Genomic DNA, 18,920 nt, shown 5'->3' with positions numbered 1-18,920 from the left:
ACTCGAGTTTGCTGTGTAAATCGAGTATTAAATACTCAAGTTTCATTCAAAAAAAATTGTGTTGACATGGATTTTCTGATTGAAGAAATGCCACATGGAACTTGAGCTTGGTAAACTCGAGTTCCATGCAACACAATACTCGAGCTTACCAAGCTCGAGTTTTGTATTTTTTTTTCTTGTATGGTACTCGAGCTTGGTAAACTCAAGTTTCATGCAATACAATACTCGAGGTTACCAAGCTCGAGTTTTGTATTTTTTTTTTCTTGTATGGTACTCAAGCTTACCAAGCTCGAGTTCCTTGTAATATGGAACTCAAGTTTGCTAAGTTCGAGTTCCTTATATACATACATACATACATACATACATACATATATATATATATATATATATATATATATATTTTGATAATCCACAAATAAACATAAACATAAAAATAAGTATTTTTTTTTCATTTGAACGCACAAATATATGTTTTTATTTATTTAAATAGAAGCATTGTAAAATATAGAAATTTTAATTTCAACATATTAATTTTTAAATAAAAATCTGTTTTGAGGTGTAAAAAATACAGACGGTGAAATTTTTTTTTTCTGTACATCTATAAATAGAGGTTGGATCTCAGAATTCAGCACACCTTTTCACGGTCTGTATTTTTTACACTTCAAAACTGATCTGTATTTTCATTAAATACAGATCTGTATTTTTTACACCTCAAAACAGTTCTATATTTAAAAATTAATATGTTAAAATTAAAATTTCTATATTTTACAATGCTTCTATTCAAATAAATAAAAACATATATTTGTGCGTTCAAATGAAAAAAATTACTTATTTTTATGTTTATGTTTGTTTGTGGATTATCAAAAAAAATATAAATATAAGGAACTTGAGCTTAGCAAGCTCAAGTACCATACAAGGAAAAAAAAATACAAAACTCGAGCTTGGTAAGCTCGAGTATTGTGTTGCATGGAACTCAAATTTACCAAGCTCGAGTTCCATGTGGCATTTCTTCAATAAGAAAATCCACGTTAGCACAAGTTATTTTATGAAACTCAAGTGTTTAAAACTTGATTTACATAGCAAACTCGAGTTTTAAAAAAGTGGTATATTGCTACTTATTTTGCAAACAGTGGTATGTTGCTAATAATTTTCATGAAAAGTGGTAAATGGCTAATTTGGCTCTTGACTTGAGCCTCAATGTTTTTGACCGATCATTCCAAACTTGAAATATAGTGCGCATTCTCTATTGCTTAAGTCAATGTTTATTCATTTTTGTTTTTCACTATTTATCTCTCTTCACTCCTTTGTTCAAGTCAATTATTATTGTTTTGTACTTTTTTATCTTAGGATTTGAAGGATATACATTAGTCATTCATTTTAATAAACCTTTTATGAGAAATTGAAAAAATTATCAAAAAAGTTAATAATTTTTTCATTTTCTCATAAAAAGTTTCTTCAAATGGTTTACTAATGTATGCCCCAAAAGCATATGTTAACAAAACTCTTTATGTATCACTCTTCAATGAGAAGAGGCATGTGAATGAGCAAATGTACATAATTTGCTCTAGGTTGTAGTTTTGCCATTTTAAGGATAATTTTGGTTTTTTGGGTGAAAGAACAATCTACCACTTAAAATGTGAAATTTGTTGTCTTCCAAAGATAAAAATTGTAAAATTTGTTATGTTCCAACCATTTAAAGATGTGAATTTGTGAAATAAGAGTTGACAAAAACTTCATAACATTTCTAAATTTGCCTACCACCACTACAACAAACTTTAGTTATTTCAACCCTCTTTGGTCAAGAGTTTACTAAAATCTGTCGATACTGATAGGCCAAGAATGTATTGACCCCTTGTGATGAAATAACCAATTAATTAGTCAAGTTGATTAATGAATCAGATTAACATACAATATGCATGACAGCACAAAAAAATCACCAATTATAATAAAATGTAGCGGAAAATAATGTTGACACGATGATTTGTTTACGAATATAGAAAACCTCCAAGGCAAAAACCCCACCGGGTGATTTTAAGGTCATCACTCCTGAGAATTCATTATTATCACAACAAGCGGTTACAAGTAAAGGAATCCTAGTATCTTATACCAACCTATAGTTGAACCCTTACCCCAATACCCAATTGGACTTGTTCAATAGTGACAATCTCTCCTTTTAATGCACGACTCCCAAAACGGACTAACCAATAGATGCGTGGATCTTAGTACGCGACTTAATCACTAACTTGAGAAGGATGTTGGTTGCAAAGTTCTTCAGTTCATCAACACAATGAAGATCATGAAGTCGCTTGGTCACAAAACTAAACGGTGTACAATTGCAGTAGTTTCCTCAAGAGAAAGAAGAACTAGGGCATATGTCTTTAGTTCATAATATGCTTATGATTTTTTTTTCATTAAGGTGCATCAGCTGTGATGGCCCTTAAAACAATCCTTATATATGTTTAGGGTTGTGAGAAAAGAAAGCTCAAACATCTATTCACAGATTGGAATGAAATCAAAACTGAAAATCTGATTTTCATAAATCTCGATAGATACCATATCTATCGAGTATCGGGCTAAAACAGCTTTTTAAACCTCGATAGATACTAGCTGTCGAGATTTAAAACCAACACTTCATCACTTTTTTCTTGAACAGATTTGCATGGCTTTAACACTTGATCTTGAAACCTTGTTCCTTGAAGTATTAAACACATCCTAGATCTACCAAATTACAAGTAAAGTGCGTTTTGCAAAGGATTAGCCAATTCTATATTGACATATGTTCCTAACATGATTCACATATGTCCTAACAATCTTCCCCTTTGGCAATCCGTGACAAAACCACAACAAACAAATGAACATATGAAAGAAGTCATAAATCACTCAACTCATACTCACTTTTTGAATACAAATAAAATCTATTCTAATACAAACTCTTGGAAAACTTTGCAAGAAGAGAGTTCATGGCAAGGAAGACTTTGACAACTTGTATTTTTGAAACACTTTAAACAAAAGTCATTACGACATCTTAGTGTGAAATATAAATAAAAGAAGCATGTGCATAAAGAGAGAAAAGAAACAACACATGTAAAGATAGGTGAAAAAACTATAATAACAACCTCATCATATATACATATATATATATATATATATATATATATATATATATATATATATAATGAATACAGTTTGCTATCACAAAGTGGTCATAAGACCAAAGGTACATGAACTAAGTATCTAAAAGATAAAGAAAAGAAAGGATACAAAAGTCCTCACTACATCCCTAAAAAAATATAGACACTCCCCCTAACAAAAATCTCATATACTAACTCTTCTCCTAAATACATGACTACTTTCATATCCCAAAACTGCTCCCCCTTTTTGTCACAAATGACAAATGGCAAGTAACTCAAGCAGTCATCTCATCATCCTTAGAAGAGCTAGCACCATTATCCTCATCATCACCGCCGTTAGAGCCACCATCGTCGTCCTCATCCTCAGAAGTCTCTGAAGGAGTGGGAAACTTAACGAAGCTACCAAGGCGAGCCTGTTGCCATGCAATACAATAGACATGGGTGTTCACCTGACACAACTCATCATTGAGAGTGTCAAGGCAAGCATCCATGCGCTGAAACTGCGCAATAATTGCCTTGAGAGTCATACCTGTTAGGACATATGTAAATCATGTTAGGACATATGTGAATCAAGTTAGGACATATGTGAATCAAGTTAGGAACATATGTCAATTTTATGTAATTGACTAATCTTTTGACAAAACGCACTTTACTTGTATTTGGGTAGATCTAGGATGTGTTTAATACTTCAAGAAATAAGGTTTCAAGTTCAAGTGTTAAACCCATGCAAGTTTATCCAAGAAACAAGTGAAGAAATGCTGATTCATTAAATCTCGATAGCTCCTTGATAGCTCTTGACAGCTAGGCTATCTATCTGGACTTTTCAGTTTTTCTTTATCGCAATCTTGATAACTCTCGATAGCTACTTCGATCGATTGAGAAACGTTTTGGATGCTCGATAGCTTCTCGATAGCTCACACTAGGTCTCAACAAATAGCTATCTATCGAGAATTTCGAAAATCAACATTTCAAATCTGATTTTCCGCCCATGCTTGTCTATTGTGTAGGGTTTCTTTTCTCACAATCCTAGACATATATAAGGCTTATTTTAGAGGCCATCACACATGAGAATACAAGGAGAACACATGCAAAAAGTGACCGAAGCCTTATTTTCTCTGAAAGAAGTTACTGCATCTTTGCGCCTTAGGGTTTTGTAACAAAGTGCTTCTTAATCTTCATTGTTGATGAAGTGAAGAACTTTGTAGCCAACATACTTCTTCCTCAAGTTGGTGAGTGAGTCACGTATTGGGATTTGTGCAAAAGAGTTAGTCACGTACTGGGATCCGTGCATCAAAAGGGTGGCGTTCATATATTGAAGAGTTTAGAAGTTCTGAAGCGGCAGAAGGTTTCTGCTGTAAGTTCATCTACTTGGTTTGTAGAGTCTAGGGACAAAGGTTTTGTACTAGATCTGAAACTTCTATTTACTATAATGGATTGCTTTTCTAGAAGGTTTCCCCCCAAGTTTTTTACTGTGAAACTAGTTTGTTTCATTGGTTTTCCTAGGTCATTATATCTTGTCTTATTTACTTTTCACTACATATGATTTTGACATGATATTGATGTTTGTTTGTTTTAACAAGTTTTATTCATAATAAATCTAATTAACAACTTGGGTTTAAAACTTGTTAATTCTATTAACCGGGGTCTAAATTTCCCAACAACACCATCCGTGGAAGAAGAAGGAACAGATTTGGATGGAGCTAAAGAAGTCAAAGGTGTCACCGTCTCAGTCTGTGGCTGTTGATAGGCCAAAAATGTATTGACCCATTGTGATGGATTAATTGATTAATTAGCCAAGTTTATTAATTAAACAAATTAACATGAAATATACGTGGCAATACAAACAAATCACCAAATAACTAAATATGCAGCGGAAAATAAATTAACATGGTGATTTGTTTACGAATGGGAAAAACCTCCAAGGTAAAAACTCCACCGAGTGATTTTAAGGTCACCACTCTCGAGAATTCACTATTATCATAATAAGTGGTTACAAGTAAAGGAATTCCAGTACCTTATACCAATCTACAGTTGAACCCTTACCCCAATACCTAATTGGACTTGTTCAGTAATGACAATTTCTCCTTGTATTACACTACTCCTAGTACGTGACTAACCAAAAGATGTACGGATCCCAGTACGCGACTTGATCACCAACTTGAGAAGGACGTTGGTTGCAAAGTTCTTCAACTCATCACACGATGAAGATCATAAAGTTGCTTGGTCACAAAACCCTACGATGTATAAACACAGCAGCTTCTTCAAGAGAAAGGAGAACTAGGGCAAACTAGGTTTTCGATCACACTTTTCTTCACACTTGTGGAATTGTGCTCTTGTGCAACTGTGCAACTAGTGACGGCCTTTAAAATAATCTTTATATATGTTTAGAGTTGTGAGAAAAAAAAGCCCAAATATACATTCACGGATTGGAAGGAAATCAGCTCTGAAAAATTGAATTTCATAAATCTCGATAGATACCCTATCTATCGAGCAACTGTTGAGCCTTAGGCTGAAACAGCTTTCTTAAACATCGATAGATAGATACTAGCCGTCGAGCTAGCTATCGAGTTTTAATGAATAGCACTTCTTCACTTGATTCTTGGGTAGACTTGCATGGCTTTAACACTTGAACTTGAAACCTTGTTTCTTGAAGCATTAAACACATCTTAGATCTACCCAATTACAAGTAAAGTGCGTATTGTCAAAGGATTAGCCAATTACATAAAATGTTGACATATGTTCCTAACATGAATCACATATGTCCTAACAATCTCCTCATTTGACAATCCGTGACAAAACCGCAACAAACAAATGAACGTATGAGAGAAGTCATAAATCACTCAACTCATACTCACTTGTTAAGTACAGTAAAATCTATCCTAACACAAACCCTTGAAAAACTTTGCAAGAAGAGAGTTCATGACAAGAAGACTTTGACAACCTGTATTTTTGAAACACTTAAACAAAACTCATCAAAGCATTTCAGTGTGAGACAGAAATAAAAGATTGCATACAATATATAAGAAACATATGTATAAAGAGAGAAAAGAAAAAACATATGTAAAGATAGGTGAAAGAACTGCAATAACGACCTCAAATGTATATATATCAACAAGTACAAGGTTTGCTATCACAATATGATCACAAGATCTAAGATATATGAACAATATATCTAAAATAGAAAGAAAAGAAAAATATACATATAAAATCCTCACTACATCCCTCAAAATAAGAACACTCCCCCTAACAGAATTCTCCTATACTAACCCTTCCCCTATGAGTATGACTACTCTCATATCCAAAACTACTTCCCCTTTTTGTCACCAGTGACAATGGGCAAGTATATCAAGTAGGCATCTCATCAGCATTGGAAGAGCTAGCACCATCATCCTCAGCATCCTCAGCATCATCATCCTCATCCTCAGAAGCCTTTGGAGTAGGAGGAGGAGAAGAAATGAAGCCACCTATGACAGCCTGTCATTGTGTAATACGACCAACATAGGTGTTCACTTGACACAACTCATTACTGAGAGTGTTGAGGCGAGCATCTATGCGTACAAGCTATGCCATGATGTCCTCGAGAGTCACACCACCTGTATAAGAAGAGGGAGCGGATATGGATGGATTTGTATAAGTTGGAGGAACTACTGTCTCGGATCGCCTCGAACGTAGCTACGCCTCGCTTCGTTTAACAGTAGCGGCGTCTATGGCACACATAACATGGAAGTGGTTGAAAATGGGAAAGGGAATAGAAAAATGGTGCAGAATCCTCGTGATAGCCGAAAAAAAAGATGAGCTTATCACGGGTTGTTGTATCCTTATACACATCTATGAATGAAAGAATGAAATGAGAGGGGAAGTCTATGGAAAGATCCTTAATGAGGGATAACAAATACCAAGCACGAGGCTCTGTAATAGAGTTATAATGAGATAAAGGATGCAAAACAAAAGTCATAACCATGTTAATGAACCTAGGACCTTTAGCAAAGGTTGAACAAGAAATGAACTGATGATCACCCCAATTAGAGGGACGCTCACAAAAAGAGGATATAAGCTCATCTTTAGACATGGTCTTAAGACAATCACAACCAGGGTAGTCAGGATGCACTACTCTAGGGACATGGAGCACATCGGATACAATATTCAAAGTGACCACGATGCGCGTACCTCGAACGTGAGTGACTAAGAGAGGTACCGAATAATCAAATCCATGCATGTTGGAGTAGAATTCATATATAAGCACGGATGGACAAGTGACCGGGACGTCACACAGTGACTCCCAACCCCTATTGTGAATGATAATGGGTAGGTCAGTGTCAGAAAATTTTGACAAAATGACTTGGCATTCCGAATGAATGCCTTGTCTAGAAAAGTTCTCCGAAAAGTCCTTGTGGGCTTTATCATCACGGAACCGAATATGAGAGGGGGTAGGATCAGAAGAGTTAAATGCCCTAGAATGAAAAGGGTTCTAGGATGGAGTGGATTTACGTTTAGGTGCCATGATGCAAATAATGTAAGAAGGAGAGAGAGAGAAAGAGACAATCAAAGAAGCACCAACAAAATACAGCATAACAAATATAGAAACTTGAAGGTACGTATGCATGAACATGTGACATGCAAATTTAAATACATCATGGGCTCAGCCCAATCCAAACCTACCAGCACACAATCATTGCAACAAGGTAAACACATATCTAAAATGTACGAATCATTATTGTAATGCAAATGTGATGCAATGCATGATGATTTAAAGCCATTTTCGCAAAGCCCATCCCAAAAATTTCACAAAACTTCATCAATTTTGAAAAACCCAAAAAAATTTTCAAAAACCCAAAAGTTAGGTCAGAAAATATGAAATGCATGATAGGATGAGAGAAACAAGATCTTACCAAAAGAAGAAAGATCAATTTAGGCCGAAATCTCTTGAGAATGAAGTTTAGAGTGAGAGAGTGGTGTTTGTGAGGTGAAAGGATAGAAAACAATCGAGAGAGATTGAGAGAAGTGAGGAAAAAATCGTGCGGATCCAATTTATAGAACCACTTAATTCTCAACAAATCGAACAGTGTCGAGCTTTAAAAGCTTGAAAGAATCCAGCTATCGAGTAGTTGTCCAGGGGTGTCCAAAGCAAAAATGAGCTCGATAGATTGAGGAGCTATCTAGCATCTATTGAGAAGACAAAAACTTTCTCAATGGATTGAGGAGTTGTCGAGAAGCTATCGAGATTGTGATAAAGAAAAGCTGAAGAGCTCGATAGATAGCCTAGCTGTCGAGAGATGTCGAGGAGCTATCGAGATTGCTTGAAAAAAAGTTTTTTAAGAAGAGAAAAACACAGACATGAATGCAATCAAGCATGCAACTCAACCAAGGATCCAAATAACATTTTAATCTCTCAAAAAAGATCTCTCAATCAAGAAAAATTTAAGCACATAGATCCAAACACACACACACACACAAAACATGTCTAACCAATTTTATATTTCAAAAAGAAGTTAAGACAGTTTAGTGAGCATACATTAACACATGTAAACCTTGTGATGACCAAATCACTTTGTACTTGCACATATATCAAAAGTAGTAATGAATATTGCGTGTTGTGTGTGAAAAACATCGCAAGATTGCATGAGTGTCTACATGTTATGACGATTTGAGATATGAGTAAATCAATTTAACTCACACATGATCATAAAAACTTGATGGGGACTATCACCTTCGAGGTACATCCTATAACTCCCACATCTCCTAGAATACACGGTTGCAATCATGTTTTAAAGCATTTTGTTTCTTTTGCTTTAATTTTTCTTTGCATATTTTTTCTTTTATTAAGCATATCATGCACGGACATACAAGAGAGAGAAAAAGAAATACCCAATTATGTTAAGCTTTTTGACATTGTACTTTTGCTATGCTGAAGCATACCGATGTCATTTCATGATTGGTGGACAATAGTGGTGAGATGGTTATTTATGCATTTTTCTTAGGATTTTCTAGTCCTTCCCGTCAAAAAGAGTGATACGAGTTTTAAGTACAAGAGATAACTTAATCTTACTCATCACAAACACGAGCCACAAAGCTCACTTGCTTAGTTGTGCATAGAGATGCTCATCTAAGTTACAAGTAATACAAGGTTTAGAAAACTTTGTTTCATTGGCCATTTAAGGTACACAAGTACCAATGTATACAAACACACTGTATTTGTATTTTTTCTAATTTTTCAATTTTTTAAAATTTTTATGAATGAAAAAAATAAAATAAAACAAACTGAAAAACAACCAAACAAAAACATGTAAAATAAAGCAATGCATAAAAACTAGTCTGTCTCAAAAATAAAAGCAAAACACATAAGTAATGCAAAAACAAAAACAAGAGAGAGAGAGAGTGACTAAATCAGTTGTAGCCCTTTTCATTCCACAACTTGAAAGAACTTTTTCTTTTGGTGAACCCTTGAACCGGCAGAGAAGGGGAAGAATTGCACCCATTCAAGTTCGTAAGGAACAGAAGGTTTTGAGGAGATCTCCATGAGGAGCAAGAGAGGATGGAAACTGACTCAGGTTTCCTGCCAAGACCCTGCTATTGCTATGCTGAGTGGCTTGCTACTTGTAACAATTTGGTCGAGTGTGTCCAGTTGCTCCACAGTGATGACAGAGATGTTGCTTCTTCTCTTTGGACTTTTGAGCATTACTTTTCTTAGCCCTAGGATTTTTGGTTTCTTTCTTAACAAGCTTAGGGGGTGCTCCTAAGATAGATTTATCCTTGTCTATGTTCTCACTAGCTATCACATTTTTAGCATCATTATTTTCAGATTCAATAATATTTGCAAGAGAAATGAAAACAGTAGTACTAGAAGAAGCAATATTAGGAGAAGAGAAATCATACCCTAAACCGGTTTGATCAGAGGCAGATTTTTGCATGCTGAGCATCTCATCATGCTTCGCACTTGAGGTCCTCTCCAACTGAGCTTTCACTTGGAATACTTCAGCCTCAAGCTTCTTGGTCTTCTCAACCAAGAAATTATTCTCAAATCTTAGTGCTCCAATGGACTGATTTGCTTCATCAAACTTTGTAGAGAGTTGTTCTCGTTTAAGCTCCACATCACTGAGCTTCTTGGTGGCCAACCTATACAGTTTCTCGTGTTTTTTCGAGACCTTGTATAACTTTGCATAGATTCTGTGGATGTAATCTTGCTCATCCATCTTCTTAAACTTTAATTCCACTAAGTCTTCTTCTTCATCCACATCTTCTACAATCCCTTCAGTAGGATTGAAAGTGGTTGTGAAGGCATTTAAGATTCCGTCATCTTCATTATTGGAATCATCCTCTGGTTTGGTGTCACTCAAGGTTGCAGCAAATGCCTTGCTTTTCCCAATGGACTTGAGATAGGTAGGGCATTCTTGTTTCATGTGACTGAAACCTTAACACCTGAAACACTTGGGTCCTGAGGGAATAGTGTACTGACCGTTATCCCTAGCATCCTTCTTCCCTTTATCTTGGCTCTTAGACTGAGAAGAATTTGATTGCCTACGGTCCTTGTTGAAGCCCTTTGCATTGGCATTTTTCATGAATTTCTTGAATTGCCGGGTAATGTAGGACTTCATTTTAGAATATTTATCGTTGGAAGACTCATTCGTGTCACTTCTCTTGGCCTTCAATGCCATGCTCATGCCCTTGCTTGACTTCGTGATCCTAGACAAACCTAACTCATAGGTCTACAGATTTCCAACTAGCTCTGTCAATGGAATTTTTTCAATATCTTTTGAATCCTCAATCACGGTGATCTTAGCATGTAATCTATCGGGCAGAGATCTAAGCACCTTTCTCACAATCTTGGGTTCGGGAATGGTTTCCCCAAGATTGAAAGCTGAGTTCACTATGTCCTTAAGCTTGGCATAGAACTCATCAAATGACTCATCCTCCCCCATCTTGATTTCTTCGAAGTTAGTAGCGAGCCTCTGAAATTTCAAATCCTTGACTACCTTGGTTCCTTCATAGGTTGTCTGGAGAATGGTCTACGCATCCTTTGCAGTTTCAGTGGAGGATATCTTCTTAAACTCCTCATTTGTGACCGCACTGAATAAGCATTCAATGCCCGACTATTAAAGTTCGCCGCCTTGATCTTTGCATCATCCCAGTTAGCTGGCGCTTCCTGCAGCTTGGTCCAGCCTATCTCCACAGCTTGCCACACTTTCTCATCAAGAGATTTTCAAGAAAGCTTTTATGCGTACTTTCCAGTATGCATAGTTAGTACCATCAAATAAAGGAGGTACAATAAGTGAATGTACTCTATCCATGACAAACCTGGGTCAATGGATCTCATAGTAAAGATTAAACCCTAATTAGAGTGTGTCTACTTTGATACCACTTGATAGGCCAAAAACTTATTGACCCTTTGTGATGGATTAATTGATTAATTAGTCAAGTTTATTAATTAATCAAATTAACATGCAATGTACGTGACAGCATAAACAAATCACCAAATAATTAAATATGCTACGGAAAATAAATTGACACGGTGATTTGTTTAAAAATGGAGAAAACTTCCAAGGAAAAAACCCCCATCGGGTGATTTTAAGGTCACTACTTCTGAGAATTCACTGTTATCACAACAAGCGGTTACAAGTAAAGAAATCCTAGTACCTTATATCAACCTACAGTTGAACCCTTACCCCAATACCCAATTGGACTTGTTCTGTAGTGACAATCTCTCCTTTTAATGCATGGCTCCCAAAACGGACTAACCAATAGATGCGTGGATCCTAGTACGCGACTTAATCACCAACTTGAGAAGGATGTTAGTTGCAAAGTTCTTCAACTCATCACATGATGAAGATCACAAAGTTTCTTGTTCACAAAACCCTACGGTATACAAACACAGTAGCTTCTTTAAGAAAAATAAGAACTAGGACAAACTAGGTTTCCAGTCACACTTTTCTTCACACTTGTGGAATTATGCTTTTGTACAACTGTGCAACTTGTGACGGCCCTTAAAATAATCCTTATAAATGTTTAGGGTTGTGAGAAAAGAAAGCCCAAACATACATTCACGGATTGGATGAAAATCAGCTCTGAAAAACTGTGCTTCATAAATCTCGACAAATACCCTATCTATCGAGTAGCTGTCGAGCCTCAGGCTGAAACAACTTTCTTAAACCTCAATAGATACTTGTTATTGAGCTAGCTATCTAGCTTTAATGAACAACACTTCTTCACTTGATTCTTGGACAGACTTGCATTACTTTAACACCTGAACTTGAAACCTTGTTTCTTGAAGTATTAAACGCATCCTAGATCTACCCAATTACAAGTAAAGTGCGTTTTGTCAAAAGATAGCCAATTACATAAAATATTGACATATGTTCCTAACATGAATCGCATGTCCTAATAGTCGCTTTGATCGAAGTTGGGCCTCACTCCATCTGACAGTCACCTCATTAATGGCACACATGACAAGAAAATGATCAAAAATAGGAAATGAGATAGAAAAATGGCGAAGGATCCTCGTGATAGCTGAAGGAAAGATAAGCTTATCACGAGTTGCCGTATCCTTATAGAAATCTATAAGGGAAAGGATGAAATGAGAAGGGAAGTCAATAGAGAGGTTCTCTAAGAGGGATAACAAAAATCGAGCACGAGGCGTTGTGATAAAGTTATAATGAGACAAAGGATGGAGAACAAAAGTCATAACAATGTTAAGAAACCTTGGACCTTTAGCAAAGGTTAAGCAACAGGTGTTCTAACGATCACCCCAAGAAGGAGGAGTCTCACAGAGCAAAGACATGAGCTCATCTTTGAACACAGTCCTAAGACGATCACAACCGGGGTAGTCAGGATGCGCTACCCTTGGGACATGGAGCATCTCGAATACAATATCCGAAGTGACCACAATGCGTGTACCTCGAACGCGAGTAGAAAAATAAGGTATTGAAGAATTGAATCCATGTATATTAGAGAAAAACTCCTGTATGATCATGGAAGGACAAGCGATTGGGATGCCATACAGTAAATTCCAACCCCTACTGTAGATGACAGTGGGAAGGTTAGTATCAGAGAAATCTGATAAAATGACTTGGCGTTCTGATCGAATGCCTCGTCGAGAAAAGTTCTTTGAGAAGTCCTTATGGGCTTTCTCATCTCAGAACCGAAGATGAGAAGGAGTAGGATCATAGGAAGATGCCCCGAAACGAAGAGGGTTTGCAGCGGAGTAGATTTATGCTTAGGTGCCATGATGTAGACTGAAAAAAGGAGAAAGAGGGAGACAAGCAGAAGAGCACCAAACAATTCAATATAAGAATATAAAGAAATGAAGGTACGTATGCGTGAAAAATGCATGAACATGTGACATGCATACTTAAAAGTATCATGGGCTCAGCCCAATCCAAACCTACTAGCACATAAGTTTGCAACAAGGTAAACACACATTTAAAATGCATGAAACATTGTTACAATGCAAATATGATGCAATGCATGATCATTTAGGATCAATTATACAAAACTCATCCCAAAATTTTGCAAAAACCTCATCAATTTTCAAAAACCCAAAAACCTAGGTCTAATGCATGAAATGCATGAAGAATGAAGGATTAAAGACCCTTACCAGAGAAGAAAAGCTTGATCTAGGCCAAAAATATACTGGGAATGAAGTTGGAGTGAAAGAGAGGTGTTTGGGGAGGTGAGAAGTCAAAAAGTATCAAGAGAGATCGAGAAAAATGAAGGAGAAATTGCGCTAACCCTTTATATAGAAGTCCATAAATCTCGATAGATCGAGAGGTATTGAGAGGTGTCGAGCTTTAAAGTTCAACAGGTACATCTATCAAGAAGCTATCCAGAGGTGTCCACAACAAAAGGGGCTCGATGGATCGAGAAGCTATCGAGGAGACAGAAACTTTCTCGATGTATCAAGAAGCCATTGAGAAGCTATTGAGATTGCGATGAAAAGAAGTTGAAGAGCTCGATAGATAACCTAGCTGTCAAGAGGTGTCGAGAAATTGTCGAGATTGCTTAAAACAGTTTTTCAAAGAAGAGAAAATCACAAACATGAATGCATTCAAGCATGCTACTCAACTAAGGATCCAAACAACATTTTAAGCTCTCAAAAACATCTCTCAATTAAGAAAAATGTCAAGCATTTAGATCCAAACCACACACACACACGCACACACACTAAACAAGTCTAACCAATTTTATATTTCAAAAACAAGTCAAAACAGTTTTCTGGGTATACAGTAAGACAAGTAAACCTTGTGATGGCCAAATTATATTATACCTGCACATGTATCAAAAGTAGCAAAGAATATTGCGTATTGTGTGCGAAAAATATCGCAAGATTGCATAAGTGTTTACATTTTATGATGATTTAAGATATGAGCTAATCAATTGAACTCTCACATGATCATAACTGCTTGATGAGAACTATCACCTTCAAGATACGTCATATAACTCTCACATCTCCTAGAATACACACTTGCAATCATATTTAAAGCATTTTGATTCTTTTTGCTTTATTATTTTTTTTTTTTGCATATTTTCTTTTATTAAGCATATCATGCATGGGCATATAAGAGAGAGAAAAGAAATACCAAATGATGTTAAGCTTTTGACATTGCACTTTTGCTATGCCGAAATATACAAATGTCATTTCATGATTGGCGGGTAACAGTGGTGAGATAGTTATTTATGCATTTCTCTTAGGATTTTCTAGTCCTACCCATCAAAATAAGTGATACGAGTGTTAAGTACAAGAGATTACTTAATCTTATTCATCACAAACATGAGCCACAAAGCTCACTTGCTTAGTTGTGCGTAGATATGCTCATCTAAGTTACAAAAGATACAAAATTTAGAAAATTTTGTTTCAATGGCCATTCAAGGTACATAAGTACCAATGTACACAATTACATACTGTTTTTGTATTTTTCTGATTTTTCAATTTAAAAAAAAAAATAAAGCAAAACTGAAAACAGACAAACTAAAACATGTTAAGCAAAGCAATGCATAAAAACTAGACTAACTCAAAACAATAAAGCAAAACTTACAAGTAATGCAAACAAAAAAATAGAGGGAGAGAGAGAAAAGTGATTAAATTACTTAGAGCCTTTTTCCTTCCACACCTTGGAAGAACCTGTCCTTTTAGCGAATCCTTGAACTGGTGGTGAGGGGGAAGAATTGCAACCGTTTAAGTTCGAAAGGAACATAAGGGTTTTGAGAAAATCTCCAAGAGGAGCAAGAGAGAATGGAAACTGATTCTAGTTTCCTGATGAGATCATATTATTGCTCTGTTGAGTGACTAGCCACTTATAACAATTAGGTCGAGTATGTCTAGCTGCACCACAGTGATGAAAGAGATGATGCTTCTTCTATTTAGGCTTTTGGGTATTGCTCTACTTTAAGCTTCTTGGTCTTCTTAGCTAAGAAATTATTTTCAAATCTCAGTACTCCAATAGTCTGATTGGCTTCATCAAAGTTTGTGGAGATTTCTTCTTGTTCAAGCTCCACATCATTGAGCTTGTTGGTGGCCAACCTATATAACTTCTCATGCTTTTTGGAGATCTTGTATAACTTTGCATAGGCTGTGTGGATGTCAACTTGTTCATCCATCTTCTCAAACTTTGACTCCACTAAGTTCTCTTCTTCATCCACATCTTCTACAACCCCCTCAGTAGGATTGACAGTGGTGGTGAAGGTATTTAGGATTCCATCATCCTTAGGTTCAGTGTCGCTCAAAGTAGTAGCAAGTTCCTTGCTATTCCTGATGGACTTGAGATAAGTAAGGCACTTTTGTTTCATGTGTCCAAAGCCTTGACACTTGAAACAATTAGGTCCTGAGGGAACAGTGTACTGACTGCCATCCCTAGTATCCTTCTTCCTTTTGTCTTGGCTCTTAGACTGAGAAGAACTAGATTGCCTATAGTCCTTGTCGAAGCCCTTTGCATTGGCATTCTTCATGAGCTTCTTGAATTGCCTTGTGATGTAAAACTTCATTTTAGAATCTTTATCGTCTGAAGACTCATTTGTGTCACTATTATTGGCCTTCAATGCCATGCTCTTTCCCTTGCTTGATTTCCCAATCCTTGTCAAACCCAACTTATAGGTCTGCAGATTGCCAACCAGCTCTGTCAAAGGAATTTTATTAATGTCCTTTGATTCCTCAATAGCGGTGATCTTGGTATGAAATCTCTCAGGTAGAGATCTGAGTACCTTTCTCACAATCTTGAGTTTGGGAATGGTTTCTCCAAGATTAAAGGCTAAGTTCGATATGTCCTTGAGCTTGGTATAGAACTCATCAAATTACTCATCCTCCTCTATCTTGATCTCTTTGAAGCCTGTAGTGAGCCTCTGAAGCTTCGAATCCTTGACAACATTAGTTCTCTCATAGGTTGTCTGGAGAATGGTCCATGCTTCCTTAGTAGTTTCTATAGATGATATCTTCTCGAACTCCTCATTTGTGACTACAGTGAATAAGGAATTCAATGTCCTACTGTTGAAGTTTGCCGTCTTGATCTTAGCATCATCCCAATCGGCCGGCGCTTCCTTCGGCTTAGTCCAGCCTATCTTTACAGCTTACCATGCTTTTTCATCTAAAGACTGCAAGAAAGCTCTCATGCGTACTTTTTAGTATGCATAGTTAGTACCATTAAATAAAAGAGGTATAATAAGTGACTGCCCCTATCCATGACAATAGGGGTCAATGGATCACACAACATAGATTACAACCTAATCAGAGTGTGCTTACTCTGATACCACTTGATAAGTCAAGAATGTATCGACCCTTTGTGATGACTTAACCAATTAATTAGCCAAGTTGATTAATTAATCAGATTAACATAAAATATGCATGGTAGCACAAACAAATCACCAACTAAAATAACATGCAGTGGAAAATAAAGTTGACACGGTGACTTGTTTACAAATGGGGAAAACCTCACAGGAAAAACCCCACTGGGTAATTTTAAGGTCACCACTCCCGAGAATTCACTATTATCACAATAAGCAGTTACAAGTAAAGGAATCTTAGTACCTTATACCAATCTACAGTTGAACCCTTACTCCAATACCCAATTGGACTTGTTCTATAGTGACAATCTCTCCTTTTATGCACGGCTCGCAGTATGTGACTAACCAATAGATGTGTGGATCCCAGTACGCGACTTAATCACCAATTTGAGAAGGATGTTAGATGCAAAGTTCTTCAGTTCATCAACACGATGAAGATCATGAAGCTGCTTGGTCACAAAACCCAACGGCGTACATGTTCGGATTAGTGCCCTTAAATCCTATTGTATGATGCTATGTATGATATTATGTATGACATTGTGTATGACTAATATTGTGATTAATAAAGTTGTTTTATTTTTATCTAAAATAATAGTAACATATAATAGTAACATAAATATTCGAACATTATCATATAGTCTATGAGATGCATAGTATGTAATTTATGTGAAAAGTCACAAAAGATATAAATCACAAGTTCTTTGTAAACTTAGAATTATAGTTCGTAGTCGGTGATGAAATTGGGCATTCCATCTGCGAAGACTATAACATATCAATTAAGATGATTTGTCTTGATCATAGAAGTGGAGACTTTTAGTTGATATGCTTTAAGAGTTAAGACATATTGAACTGGACTGCTATGAGATTCATTATTCTCTTAACAACTGTCAAATGAATGATAAATCTCACAACTTCTATTTACATGAACTCTTAATCCTGAGAGGATAATGGACCTGATCATGAAATGTAGGTTGCTTTGATATATCAAAGTGAGATCTAAAGTAATGGTCAAAACCTCAGTATGTTGGGCAGCCACATTTAGTGTTGATGGAACATATATTCTCAAGATGGAATTCATAGTCTCTTAATGGAGATATAAAATATTCCCTTGAGATAACTTTAATGGGTTCAGTTATTTAGATAATTAGGCCTAACCATTTTGGTAAGAAGTTACTAAAGTATATATTTATGAAATTGGATTTCATAAATATATGATGAATAACTTTAAAGGAGTAAATGGGGTACTCAAGGATAAGATATAGTAATTTACAAAGTGGTAGTCTACATTCATAGTATTACTACAAATATTTTATGAAGGGGTTGCATGTATAATAAAATTTTGAGATATAATTTATAAATAAGGCCTAGAGTGCAATTATATTTATATAGTGGTATTAAATATAATTAATGGTAACTTTGGACTTGTCAAGAGTTGACAAAAAAGCCCAAGGCCCATTGGAGCTAGTGTCTTATTGGTCTCTTTTGGTCTCACTCCAAGCCACACATTTAAGCTCAATCGGAAAGGCCCAAAAGACCAGCCCAATTAGATAATCAGTTAGATATTAAGGGAGAAACATACAGAATTTTTAAAAAAGTGTATGAAGGTGTGTATATGAGTGTGAGACACTCTAATTTTCTCTCTTGGAAACTGATTTAGAGACCACACTTCTTGGGCGTAAAGTAGAATTGGAGTGAAGATTAAAAGTATTCCTACGTACTTCTGGTTTTTGTTTTGAAATTCACCATACCAAGGTACGCTATCCTATTCTTAAATTCTGAAACTTACATAGTGTATGTTATTGATTGCGAGTGAAATAGATCCATTCAATTTTCATTGCCTATATTTTGTATGCGATACAAACATATGATTTTCCAACAATACAAACGCAGTAGCTTCCTCAAGAGAAAGAAGAACTAGGGCATATGTCTCTGGTTCACAATATGCTTGTGAAAAACTTTTTCATTAAGGTGCATCAACTGTGACGGCCTTTAAAACAATCCTTATATATGTTTAGGGTTGTGAGA

The sequence above is a fragment of the Castanea sativa genome, chromosome 2, assembly GCF_040712315.1.
Source record: "Castanea sativa cultivar Marrone di Chiusa Pesio chromosome 2, ASM4071231v1".
NCBI lineage: Eukaryota > Viridiplantae > Streptophyta > Magnoliopsida > Fagales > Fagaceae > Castanea > Castanea sativa.
The sequence above is the reverse complement of the archived record's forward strand: the minus strand, read 5'-3'. Positions refer to the sequence as shown.